Source organism: Phoenix dactylifera, unplaced genomic scaffold (assembly GCF_009389715.1).
Source record: "Phoenix dactylifera cultivar Barhee BC4 unplaced genomic scaffold, palm_55x_up_171113_PBpolish2nd_filt_p 001061F, whole genome shotgun sequence".
Taxonomy (NCBI): Eukaryota; Viridiplantae; Streptophyta; class Magnoliopsida; order Arecales; family Arecaceae; genus Phoenix; species Phoenix dactylifera.
In genome coordinates this window covers 20,648-34,046 of record NW_024068410.1, presented here as the reverse complement: position 1 = coordinate 34,046, position 13,399 = coordinate 20,648, and positions in this window count along the sequence as shown.

The window sequence follows — 13,399 nt, the reverse complement described above, 5'->3', positions numbered from 1 at the left end:
GCAGACCCCAATACTGATCCCTCAAATCATCTAAATACTCAACCTTTTAGCTAGAGCTTCTGCTAACACCGTTTCCCTCATTCTCTAGAAATATATAAACCAACATGTTTTTCTATTCATCCTTAATTGCTGAAGTTTCTAGTTAAATCTGGCACAATATAGAGTTGGATGACAAACCAGCAAATTCCATTTCCCAACATATTAAACCATATCAAACATAATCTATTTCCAAGCTACTGGGAGACCGAGAATCATTTATTCAACTTTTTTTGGCCTGTTGTTGACATCCGAGTGCCATCTAAAGTGTTTTAATTTCTCCCGCACAGGTCATCATAGAGCTTATTCAAATTCATAGAAAGAGCCATATTAGAAAATCAAGTAGGACGAGCAAGACAGGGAAACCATGTAGAAATTTTAGAAATTCCTAGGGTTTTTAAAATTCTAGGCCAAGATCTAAGTAACAACTCAAAAGAAAAATATTTTAGAAATAGAAACTTACCAGCATGGAGGAAGGTTGGATGAGATCCGCAATGGAGGATGCAGTTGACCAGAGGAGGGCGGTCGGCCAGATTTTCGAAGAACACTGCAAATTGGTGGTGGGTACGTGTACCAAGGAGGAGGAGAAGGATGAGAAAGTTGGCAAGGGAAAAGGAGCTACCGGGAGGGGGAGGAGGAGAAGGAGACCTGCATAGACAAGCGGAAGCGGAGCTCGGTGGGTCGGTTGGTCGATTTGGGCGCTGGAGAGAAAAGGGGGCTGAAATGAGGATGATTGATGCTGGGTCGAGCGAGGGATTGGGAATTTAGGGAACCTGTGGCTTCCGACAATGCTTTCTTAGTTTATTCCAGATGATGCTTACCAAAAAGCGCCGGAAGAAAAATTTTATTTTACTTCTGATACTTTTAAGTGTCATAATATACCGACACTAGTAAAAAGAGTCAACAAATTTTGGCGTGGCGACTAAATTACCGATGCTTCTTTCTAGCGTCGGCAGATCACAGTCGGGGAAACCTATTTTTCTGTAGTGGTAGATGGCCTAAGACAAGGGAGCAATAAGCACCACACTGGACACTCGGACAATGAAGATGTCTTCGAGTTAATCTGTCAAACGCTTAGCGGCTCTCCAGGGCAAAACATTCTCACCATTGAAGTAAAGGAGCAGGGTGGTTATGGCAACTCCCAAACAGCAAGGAATCTTTTAGAGGAAGACAACCTAATTTATGATTGCAAGAGAAACAAGAGATTTACGGTTGATCTCTTAGCCTTGGTGAGGGAAGGTGCAGAGTTGTGGGCATCCACTCAAGAGAGAAGCTGCGAGTCCAATCATGGCTGAGGATTGAGACGATTCAAAATTGATAGGCATCAGCTTGTTGGTGCTGAGAACAATTTGCAAAGGACGTAATTTGTCACGCCCCTATCTCCACGGGGCACGTGCGACACCTAGTGCCCACATGGGGGCCATATGAGGGGGAACACGAGGCTCCCCTGCCAGATATTGTCTGGTCTGGGGTCCGCACGTGTGTCACACGCACCGTTCAGACCCCTCTCCAGTTTTGTTTTCCATTTAAAATGCGTATGCAGGATTTGGAGACACCCGCCTCATATGCCTAGACGCTGGAACGAGTCTTTTCGATGATTGACTATTGGGCCTCACATCCTTCTCACTATCGAACAAGAGCCATCCTCGACTCTGATACCAAATGTCACGCCTCCACCTCTGTGGGGCATGTGCGGCACCTAGTGCACATTGGAAAGACTCTTTCCAGAGCCTGGGCATATGAGGCGGGTGTCTCCAAATCCTCTAGATACGTTTTAATTGGAAAACGAAATCGAGAAGGGGTCTGAGCGGTACGTGCGATGCGCATGCGGGCTCCGAAACCGAACAATATCTGGCAGGGGAGCCCCGTGGTCTCCCCTTATGGGCACTGGGTGCCACATGTGCCCCCACGTGGGCACTGGGTGCCACATGTGCCCCGCAGGGGCGGAAGCATGACATTTGGTATCAGAGCAGAGGACGGCTCTTGTCCGATGATGGGAAGGGTGTGAGGCCCAATAGTCCCACATCGGAAAGGCTCGTTCCAGAGTCTGGGCATATGAGGCGGGTGTCTCCAAATCCTACAGATGCGTTTTGAGTAGAAAACAAAATTGAAGAGGGGTCTGAGCGGTGCATGCGGTGCGCATGCAGACCCCAGAACCGAACAATATCTGGCAGGGGAGCTCCATGTTCCCCTCTCATGTAGCTCCCACGTGGGCACTGGGTGCCTCATGTGCCCTGCGTAGGCGGGGGCGTGACATAACTCAATAATGGGACTGAAAGAGAAATTCCTTGAGGGTTTGTCAACAGCAGGATCCAAGAGCTGTTTGGTGAAGACTAGTTCATGATGGTTGAGAGGCTGATGGTGGAGCACCTGAGCTTAAGGAGAGTGGCAAGACCAAACGCCAATGGCATTGGGAAATTCATGCTTTAATTTGATGATTTGTGACTTTCCATGGCTCTGATACTCTGCAACAAGTGGAACCAAACCAAGATGAAGGCATCAGAATGCAGCCCGGCACCACAGTATGTATATAAATAATGGTGTGTAACAACTGTACATAATACATGTAATCTAGTATCTCTAACAATGACAAGATTCGACTTCATCCATTTAGTTTCATCTACAGCTCAAATCCTTGTTGCAGGCATCTCTTTCTTGCATGTTTGGGATCTCTATAGAATGCTTTATGGAGCCTGTGAGCGCACATTACTTTGAGATTTAATAATGAAATGAAAATAAATTTCACATACAAGAAAAATAAAATTGGACATAGTTTGAGAAAATCATGCCTATGTCATGTATAAGAAAAGATGATTTTTTTTGCACCCATAGAGAAATAATAGAGAATAGTGAATATAATAAACTATAACAATTAAATGCAGGTCATAACACAAATCTTGCTTGCTTGCTACAAGTGTCCTCCCTTTTCTCTATCAATCTAACGATCTTGTGCCCCATTCAAAAAGCTAGCTAGGAGATATTATTTAGATTTCTTAATTCTGTATAAGTTTATAAGATTTATCCAATAGTGCATCACTAATAGTTGAACTGAATACATACATATATGGATTACTCTTTATACTATCTTAGTTATGTCATAATGCTGTTGTCCTGTACCAATGAGTTTGAACCGTCTATTTCCGTTCCTAGGATAACTGGATACTTTAACAGCTGGCTTTAGGAAGAAAGTTTTACAGGAGTATTGTGAGACACGGGGCTGAAGTCGGCAGCCCTCGCCGACTTCAGCCCCGATTCAATTAGGGGAGGAGTTCTTCATTTTTCAGATCCAGAGGCTTGATCGCACGGGATTGGGGAGTGCGTTAGAGTTTCCGATGATTCTTCAGTTATTGGCATTTTAGTTAGTTTAGTTTGGACATTTGAATTATGTTGGCATATGTCATTTTGGAGTTTTGTAAGACTGCTTTTGAATGATTTTAAGTATTTTATCAATTTTAAGCATCTGCTATTAATCCTTAAATAAAGTCTTGAACATATGTATTTGCTTTGATGTAATCCGATGCCTTGCACGTCTACACGGCCCGCCGTGCGGGCGTGCGGCGTCTGCCGCACCTCGGGCTCGAGGCGTGACAGATTTGGTGGTATCAGAGCTTAGGTTTCAGATTCATAGGGATTATGTTTGAAACAGTCATATTTGAGCCTAAGTTTTAATATCCTTAGGATTCGTTGGAAAGTTGAGAGATGGGGTAGTAACTAGACAAAGGGATAATGTTCATTTGCTTTGTTAATTATTTTGTATTATTCTGTTTGGATAAATATTTTTAAAATTTATATATTTTCACTGAATCAGAATGCCGCCTCGCCGTGTCCGTAGCTTGAATCGGATGGTTGGGCGCTTTTGGAGAAGAGCCCCTACTAACCAAACGGGCGAGGCATCGCATAACTCAGGGCCCCAGGGTCAATCAACTCCAAAAGCTGCTGCCGGAAATCAAACTCGGGTGCTCGAACTGATCGAGGAGGTCGTCGGGTTAGTACGCCAACAGAGGCAACAACCTCAGCAACCAGTCCAGCAGGATGTTGCTCCTCCTGAGCAAAAAAGGAGTATTGCAGAATTCAAGAGAATGGCACCTTCGGTTTTTAAAGGCACTACTAGTCCTCAAGAGGCCGAAACCTGGATAGATGAAATGGAGAAAGCCTTCAGGGCAATAGAGTGCACCGATGAAGAAAAGGTCAGATTTGCCACCTATATGCTTCAGGACCGAGCTCATCATTGGTGGATGTCTTTGGAGCGCACATTGGCACCGGAGCAGGAGGCACTTACCTGGCAAAGATTCCGCACCGCATTCTACTCCAAGTATTTTCCCTCCAGTCGCCTGAGGGAGCTAGAGAGGGAATTTCTCAATCTGAATCAAGGAACTATGACTGTGGATGAGTATGAGGCAGAGTTTGACAGGCTATCTCGGTTTGCTCCCACCCTCGTCATGGATGCAGAGTCCCGGATGAGAAGATTTGAAGAAGGATTGAAGCCTCACTTACGTCGGAGTTTGGCCGCAATACACTCGATGAACTATGATGATCTGGTAGACAGGGCTAAGAATCTGGAAATTGTCTGGAAAGAAACATATGATGCCAAAGATAGGAAACAAAAGAAGAGAAGCAGAGATTATGATGCTCGTAGTGGACAGAATTCTAGCAAGACTGCAAAATCTCATAATCAATCTTGGCAATCAGGGAAGCAAGGATCTTATGGAAAAACTATTCAGCAAGAGAAGCATAAGTGTGATGCATGTGGTGGTATGCATAAGACTGAACACTGTAGACGATTATCCGGTGCTTGTTTCAGATGCGGCCAGCAGGGTCATAAGGTAGCTGAGTGTCCTCAACAGGACCTTCGATCAGTTCAGAGGCCTCAAACTACAAGAACCCAGCAAGTGCAAACTTATCATGCTCCGGCTCAGTCAGCTCAGCCTTCTTCTCCTAAGCAGCAGAAAGGGGGGAGACCGCACACACAGGGTCGTATTTATGCACTGACTCAGCAAGATGCTCAGGCATCCAACACTGTGGTGTTAGGTACATTGCCAGTTGCTTCTGTTTATCCTCATACATTATTTGATTCTGGTGCTACGCATTCTTTTGTATCATCTACATTTGTGCAAAAACATGACCTGCCTTATGTGCAATTAGAGTATGATCTGCATATTAGCACTCCTGCCGGGAGCGGGATGATTGGTAACCAGGTCTACAAGACTTGTCCGATTCAGATAGTAGGTAGAGACTTGCCTGCTGATTTGATAGTTATAGATATGCATGACTTTGACATAATCCTCGGTATGGACTGGTTAGCATCACAATTTGCCACCATTAATTGCCATGAGAAACGGGTAAACTTTCAGATCCCCGGAGATACCGAATTCAGCTTCGTAGGGAGTGGTGCTTATACCTCCCCTTGAGTTGTCTCCGCTATGCAAATTAAGCGGCTGCTTAGAAAGGGGAGTATGGCGTATATTGCCACAGTGGTTGATACCAGACGATCAGATCAAAGATTGGAAGATATTCGAGTAGTGAATGAATACCCTGATGTCTTTCCGGAAGACCTTCCTGGCTTGCCACCAGATAGAGAAATTGAATTTGCAATTAATTTAATTCCCGGTACCACACCAATCTCTAAGACCCCCTATAGAATGGCTCCAGCTGAAATGAAAGAATTAAAGGGGCAGTTGCAGGATCTTCTTAATAAGGGTTTCATCAGACCTAGTGTTTCACCTTGGGAGCTCCAGTCTTATTTGTAAAGAAGAAGGATGGTAGTATGAGATTATGTATTGATTATCGAGAGATAAATAAAGCAACAATAAAGAATAAGTATCCTCTACCAAGAATTGATGACTTATTTGATCAGTTAAAGGGTGCTCAGATATTCTCTAAAATTGATCTTCGTTCTGGGTACCATCAATTAAAGATAAGGGCTGAAGATGTGCCTAAAATTGCTTTTCGTACTCGTTATGGGCACTATGAATTTTTGGTCATGCCTTTTGGACTGACAAATGCCCCTGCAGCTTTTATGGATCTGATGAACAGGGTGTTCAGACCCTTTATGGACAAATTTGTAGTAGTCTTTAGTGATGATATCTTGATCTATTCTGGGAGCCAGGCCGAGCACGAGCAACATTTGAGGTTAGTACTGGAAACCCTAAGACAAGAGCAGTTGTATGGTAAGTTGAAGAAAAGTGAATTCTAGCTAGACAGTGTGATGTTCCTAGGGCATGTAATATCTAAAGAGGGTATCTATGTGGATCCAAAGAAGATCGAGGCAGTGGTCAACTGGAGCAGACCCAATAGTGTTACTGAGATTCGCAGCTTCTTGGGCCTAGCAGGATATTATAGACGATTTGTTGAGGATTTTTCCTCTATTGCTGCATCTTTGACTCGACTAACTCGTAAAGGAGTTAAGTTTGAGTGGTCAGATAAATGTGAACAGAGCTTCCAGGAGCTTAAGCAACGTTTGGTGTCCGCTCCCATCCTTATCCTTTCCTCTAGTGGCGAAGGTTATACCATCTACAGTGATGCCTCAAAGAAAGGATTGGGTTGTGTACTGATGCAGAATGATAAGGTTATTGCATATGCTTCCCGACAATTAAAGTCATATGAGGAGAACTACCCCGTTCATGATCTGGAACTTGCTACTGTTGTGTTTGCATTAAAAATTTGGAGACATTATTTATATGGTGAATCTTGTAAGGTGTACACTGATCACAAAAGTTTGAAATACCTTTTTACCCAGAAGGAACTAAACATGAGACAGAGAAGATGGTTGGAGATACTGAAGGATTATGATTTGACTATTCATTACCATCCAGGAAAAGCTAATGTAGTCGCAGATGCACTAAGCAGAAAATCCACTGGTAGTATTGCTGCCTTACTCACCTCTCAGAGGAAAATTCTGGAAGATCTGAGGAGAGCAGAAATTGAGGTATGTTGGCATGACACTGATGCACAATTGGCAAACTTACGTGTCCAACCTACCTTGATAGAGAGGATCAGGATTGGTCAAGCAGATGACCCTCAGTTGCAAAAGCTTAGAAGTGATATTGAATCAGGTTCTTAATCAGAATTCAGACTTCATGAGGATGGATCATTGAGATACAGGAACAGAATGTGTATTCCAAATGACTCCAATTTAAAGAATGAAATTATGAAGGAAGCTCATAATACTGGATATACAGTGCATCCTGGGGGTACTAAGATGTATAAGGATTTGAAAGGTACATTTTAGTGGAATAATATGAAGAGAGAAATTGCACAATTTGTGGCTCGGTGTTTGACATGTCAGCAAGTTAAAGCAGAGCATCAAAGACCGGTAGGGTTGTTGCAGCCCCTACCACTTTCTGAATGGAAGTGGGAACACATCACTATGGACTTCGTCTCCGGGTTGCCTCGCACTCTTAAAGGTTATGATGCTATATGGGTGATTGTGGACAGATTGACAAAGTCGGCACACTTTTTGGCATTCAAAGTAGGAATGACCTTGGAAAAGTTTGCAGAGCTCTACATTGAACAAATAGTGAGGTTACATGGAGTACCCGTATCCATTGTTTCCGATAGGGACTCGCGGTTTGTATCTCACTTTTGGAGTAGTTTGCATAAAGCCTTGGGGACCACTCTGAGCTTCAGCACAGCTTTCCACCCTCAGACTGATGGCCAATCAGAAAGAACCATTCAGACCTTGGAAGATATGCTAAGAGCTTGTGTAATGGATATGAAAGGTTCTTGGGACCGTCACTTGCCTTTGGTTGAGTTTGCATATAATAACAATTACCAGGCAAGTATTCAAATGGCACCTTATGAGGCTCTATATGGAAGAAAGTGTAGATCACCTATCTGTTGGGATGATGTTGGTGAAAGAAAAATTATGAGCCCCGAGATTGTGCAACAAACAGTAGAGAAGATCCAGCTGATCAGGGAACGCCTCCGGATAGCTCAGAGCAGACAGAAAAGTTATGCAGATAATAGAAGAAGGGAATTGGAATTTTCAGGTCGGAGATTATGTGTTTCTGAAAGTGTCTCCTACTAAAGGGGTGATGCGATTTGGAATACGCGGAAAACTCAGTCCACGCTATGTCGGCCCCTTTGAGATTCTGGAAAGAGTAGGAGCAGTGGCTTACAAATTGGCACTTCCACCTTCACTGTCTGGAGTTCACAATGTTTTTCATGTTTCCATGCTAAGAAAGTATATTCCAGATATGAGCCATGTGGTAGAAGTGGCTCCCTTGCAGCTTAGAGAAGATTTAACATATCCTGAGCAGCCTGTACGTGTGGTTGATAGAAAAGAGCAAGTGTTGAGGAGGCGCACGATTCCTTATGTTAAGATCCAGTGGAGCAATCACTCAGAACGAGAGGCCACATGGGAGCTGGAGGACGAGATGAAGGAAAAATATCCGGACCTTTTTGCAAGCTAAGGTATGTTAAATTTCGAGGACGAAATTTTTTTTAGGAGGAAAGAATGTGAGACACGGGGCTGAAGTCGGCAGCCCTCGCCGACTTCAACCCCGATTCAATTAGGGGAGGAGCCGGAATAGAGGATCGCGTTTGATGACCCAAAGATTGATTCATAGATTGATTTTGATGATCACAAAACCTTGAAGTATAGATACTAATGTTTATGTTGCAAGGAGAAAGATATTTATTTTGCAAGGAACATAGCAAGTTGGAAGAACACAAGAAGGCCTCCAAAGCTCTCAAGTTGGAAGAAAGCTACAATTTATTGGCCCAAGTTTAAAGTTCAAAGGATTCAAATTGGAGGAGTAAAATCAAAAGAAAAATTCAAAAGAACAGTCTTCGAGTCGACTCCAGTGGAATTCGAGTCGACTCCGGAGAAGTATGAGTCGACTCCGGAGAAGTATGAGTCGACTCCTAGGAGTCACAGGCAGAAAAGTCAGAGAGCAGTTTTCGGGTCTGAGATTCGAGTCGACTCCTGCATTGCACGAGTCGACTCCGAGACTCCGCGACCATCAACAGACAGAAAACCAAGTTACTGCCTCTGAGATTCGAGTCGACTCCCAGATAGCTCGAGTCGACTCCAAGGCAGCGCTACACCAAGATGGCAGAAGGCTGTGTTTCGCAAACTGAGAGCCGAGTCGACTCCAAGGAAGTTCGAGTCGACTCCAAGACTGGACGAGCCAAAAGACAGAGGATCGAGAGTTCGGGCTCTGAGATTCGAGTCGACTCCCAGGACAGTCGAGTCGACTCGAGAGGACAAAATTCAAAATTGGATCCACGGACTTCAGTGGATGAGCCGACTCCGAAATTGCCAAGTCAGCTCCAGAAGTTGGCGAGTCGACTCCAGGTTAAGACGAGTCGACTCCCAGTCAAGGCAAGCACATTAATTCAAATTTGGAACAGTGGCCGAGTCGTCTCCGGTAAAACACGAGCCGACTCCTGCAACAGGCGAGCCGACTCCTGATCGCGCGAGTCGACTCCGATCCCAACGGTAACATTGTCAGGAAATGCAGACTGTGTCCAACGGCTCTTTTTCTTGTCTCTAACGGCTATATTCTTGTTTCCACGCCATCTAAAGCTATAAAAACAAGAAGAGAGCCAGGGGAGAACTGATGGAAGTGGGAGAGATCATCTAGGAAAGAGATCTCAAAGAGATTACAAAGGAAATCTCCCATAAGCACAAAAGGGCCATCCAAAACGAAATAGAGAGAAGAAGAGCATCCAAGTGAATCCGAAAGCTTTCTCTCCATCCGTGTGCTGCCTCGGGGATCCTCTACTTCATGCCAAATCAGAGGAGGATCAAGTAAAGAAGAAGCCGAGCTCCTCCATCTTCAAAACTCGTTTGAGGGCTTCTCTTTACTCTATTTGTTTATATTGTCATATTTGCTTGTTTAAGAAGCTTTGTTTTGTTCTATACTTTGTTTTAATATCTTGTAACTTGATTCAATCAAGGGATTGAATCAAGGGGTTAAGGTTTGTTGGTGAGCCAAAGAAAAACCAACGGTGATAGGTTTGTTGGTGAGCCGAGGGTAAAACCAACGTGTAAGGGTTTGATTGTGATCCCAGAAAAACAATCGGGGAGGTTCTAGTCGGTGAGCCTGGGAAAACCGACCGAGTTCGTTGTGCGCTCGTAAAACAACAAGTTGGGTTGTGAGCTTGTAAAACAACCGGCTGTAATCGGTAGGATTATAGTGAAATTCCCAAGAGGTCTTGGGGAGTGGATGTAGGTGCTGGGGTGCACCGAACCACTATATGTCCTTTGTGTTTGTAATGCCTCTAGTTATTGTCTAACTAACACACTTACTTATTTAGATAAATTGCTTGCTTAATTCTTATCCGCACATCCCTTAGTTGCAAGCATATTTAATCAAGTCGAAGTCTATACATCAAACCCTTACTAAGTTTAACTTTCACTGTGCATCTATACAACTTAGCATATGTTACGGGGGAACTTAGCCACCATGCCCCACGTGACCGGCACGCGCGCCCAGGAAGACTACGGCAGCCCCTTGATCCAGCAATCCGACCCCGAGTCGGACATCTTCGGCTCCGCAGCCCGACCCCGAGTCGGCTGCCCCTTGATCCAGCAATCCGACCCCGAGTCGGACATCTTCGGCTCCGCAGCCCGACCCCGAGTCGGCAGCCCCTTGATCCAGCAATCCGACCCCGAGTCGGACATCTTCGGCTCCGCAGCCCGACCCCGAGTCGGCAGCCCCTTGATCCAGCAATCCGACCCCGAGTCGGACATCTTCGTCTCCGCAGCCCGACCCCGAGTCGGACATCTCTCGACAACGACAGGCTATTCCCCAGAGGCACGCCGCAGCCTCCTGCTCCACTACTCCCTGCAACGGTTGTATCTGGCGCTGCTCCACGATCCCCTGTAACGGCCGTACAAGGCGGAGCTCCACTACGCCCTGTCATGTCCGTACCCAGCGCTGCCCCACGACGCCCTGTAACGGCCGTGTCAGTGGCAGCTCCATCGTGCCCCGCGATGACGAACCCCCCTGAAAGACCCCCCAGCCTGGTATATATGCGGCTGGGGGGAGAAGGGGGGGTAAGCAAGAACTTCCAGTGAATTCTCTTACTTGCTACTATTATCTCTCCTTCTCCTCCAATCTCCTCTGACTTGATCGTCGGAGGGCCCCCACTACCCCAGTGGTGGTGCGAGGCTTGCTTGCAGGTTTCCCGGTGGAAGGTGGAGCGCAATCAACACCAACCAAGGCAACTCAAACGGAACCCCGTTCACACCGCTGTGCCAATCGTTCTCGGTTTGGACCACCAGCAACAGCATAGTTAATCAAAAAGTTTAAGAAGTAGCTTAAAAGTTTTAAAAGACCCAATTCACCCCCCCTCTTGGGTTGTATCTACTGGGCAACAAGTGGTATCAGAGCAGGTGCTCAAGATTAATTATTGATCTCACGATCAAGAGCCAAAGATCATGACAACTCAAATAGATAGTTTTCTAGGAGAAGGACAATCAATTGATACACCTCCACTATTTAATGGCATAAACTATACACATTGGAAAATACGCATGCGCATCTTTATTCAATCACAAAACTATTATTTATGGAAAATCATAATAAATGATCTTCACACACTCTCTCAAACTTTTAATGAAAAGGATTTAGCACAATTGAATGCTGATGGCATGAACCTTTTATATTGTGCATTAGATAGGAATGAGTTTAATTGCATATCTTCTTGCATGACTGCTAAAGAAATATGGAATATGCTTGAAGACAAATATGAATGCACTAACAAATCTGAAACATCATGTGTAGAAGGAGAGCAGTATCATATTGAAAATCCATGCTTGGTGGCACAAGAGGTACATGCTGAAACTGAAAGCAATTTTACATTTGATGAACTCCATGATGCCTTTTCTGATTTGTATTTAGAATATAAGAAACTTATTTGTAAGAACAAAAACTTGAAGATTGAAAATCAAATTCTAATAGATGAAAAACTGAAACTAACCAGTAAAACTGAAATCTTAATTAAAGAAAATCAAGAACTAAATCAAAGAGATCAACTTCTCACTGAAAGTCATGATAAACTTAAGAAAAACAATGAGTTACTTTCAGAAGATAACAGAAGATTAACTAAAGAAGTTGACAGATTAAAACCTGTTGTTGAAAGATTTACCCTCAGCTCTGAAAAATTGAACCTAATGATAAATAATCAAGGAGCTGAATTTAATAAAGTTACATTAGGATATCAACCTTGGTACACCCAAAAACCTTTTAAGAATATGTTTGTTAAAACAGTTTTTAATTACTCTAAAACAGATTCTTATAAACAAAAGCTAAGTAAAATCTCTTCTGTTGTTCCTAAATCTATACATTACAAATTTGATGAACCAAAAAGGGAGAAACAGAAAATTAAAAGTTTTCCTACTACTCATGTTCGATCTAAGTTTGTTAAATTCAACAAGAGGATACAGAAATACATCCCTTGTAATCCTAAAATCTGTAAATTCATGGACAAAATAGCTATTAAGAGAATATGGGTTCCAAAAGGAACAATTATAGCTAACCTACAAGGACCCAAAAGAGCTTGGGTTCCTAAGTTGAAAATATGATTATTCTTTCAGCAAGCATGTCTAGCTATCCAAGGTCCTAATGAAAGATGTTATCTAAACAATGGGTGCTCTAGACATGTGTTAAAGAATTGAATTTAAAATGTAATTAAAAAGAATGATTTAAATGAAAGAAAGGATGAAATAAGTAATTCTTACATCTTCTCGTATTGAAATTACTTTATTAGTTGATTAAAACATAACTTGAAAGTATTAATCATTTTTGTGATATAAGTGATATTTGTCTTTTTGGGTATGAAAAGAAAATATATTCAAATCACTTCATTTTTTTTGTATGCTCCACTCACTATTGGATAAGTTGCTAAATGATTAATTAATTCATTAAAAATAACTCTATAAACCCTCTATATGCTTGATTAAGAATTTTTATCCATGGCATTATTTTTATTGATCATCAATATGATAATGTGTACTTGGTATGCTTTTGAATATATGCACTATAAATACCAAGATTAAAGAAACCATCCTTGGCACATAGAATCAACTCATGCTAGCATATACTTAATCTCAAAAGACCTTGCCATAGGCTTGCTTAGATTATCTACTTAAAGGTCAAAGTTTTGCTATGCATGCTAACTAAGGAAACAAACAAAAATCATTTCTAAATCTAAAGATGTTGTTTCCATCTCTAAGTCTTCAAAAGCTTACATTGGACTTGTTCTTGGAGAATAAAACTGAAGTATTTTTCTGTATTTACTAAATCTTGTAGAAGCGTTTCAAATGAAAAAAGTTTCCAAACTGTGAAGATCATGGCACAGTGTTGAAAACCAAAATCCAGATTAAGGTTATACAGAAAATAGTATTAAATTC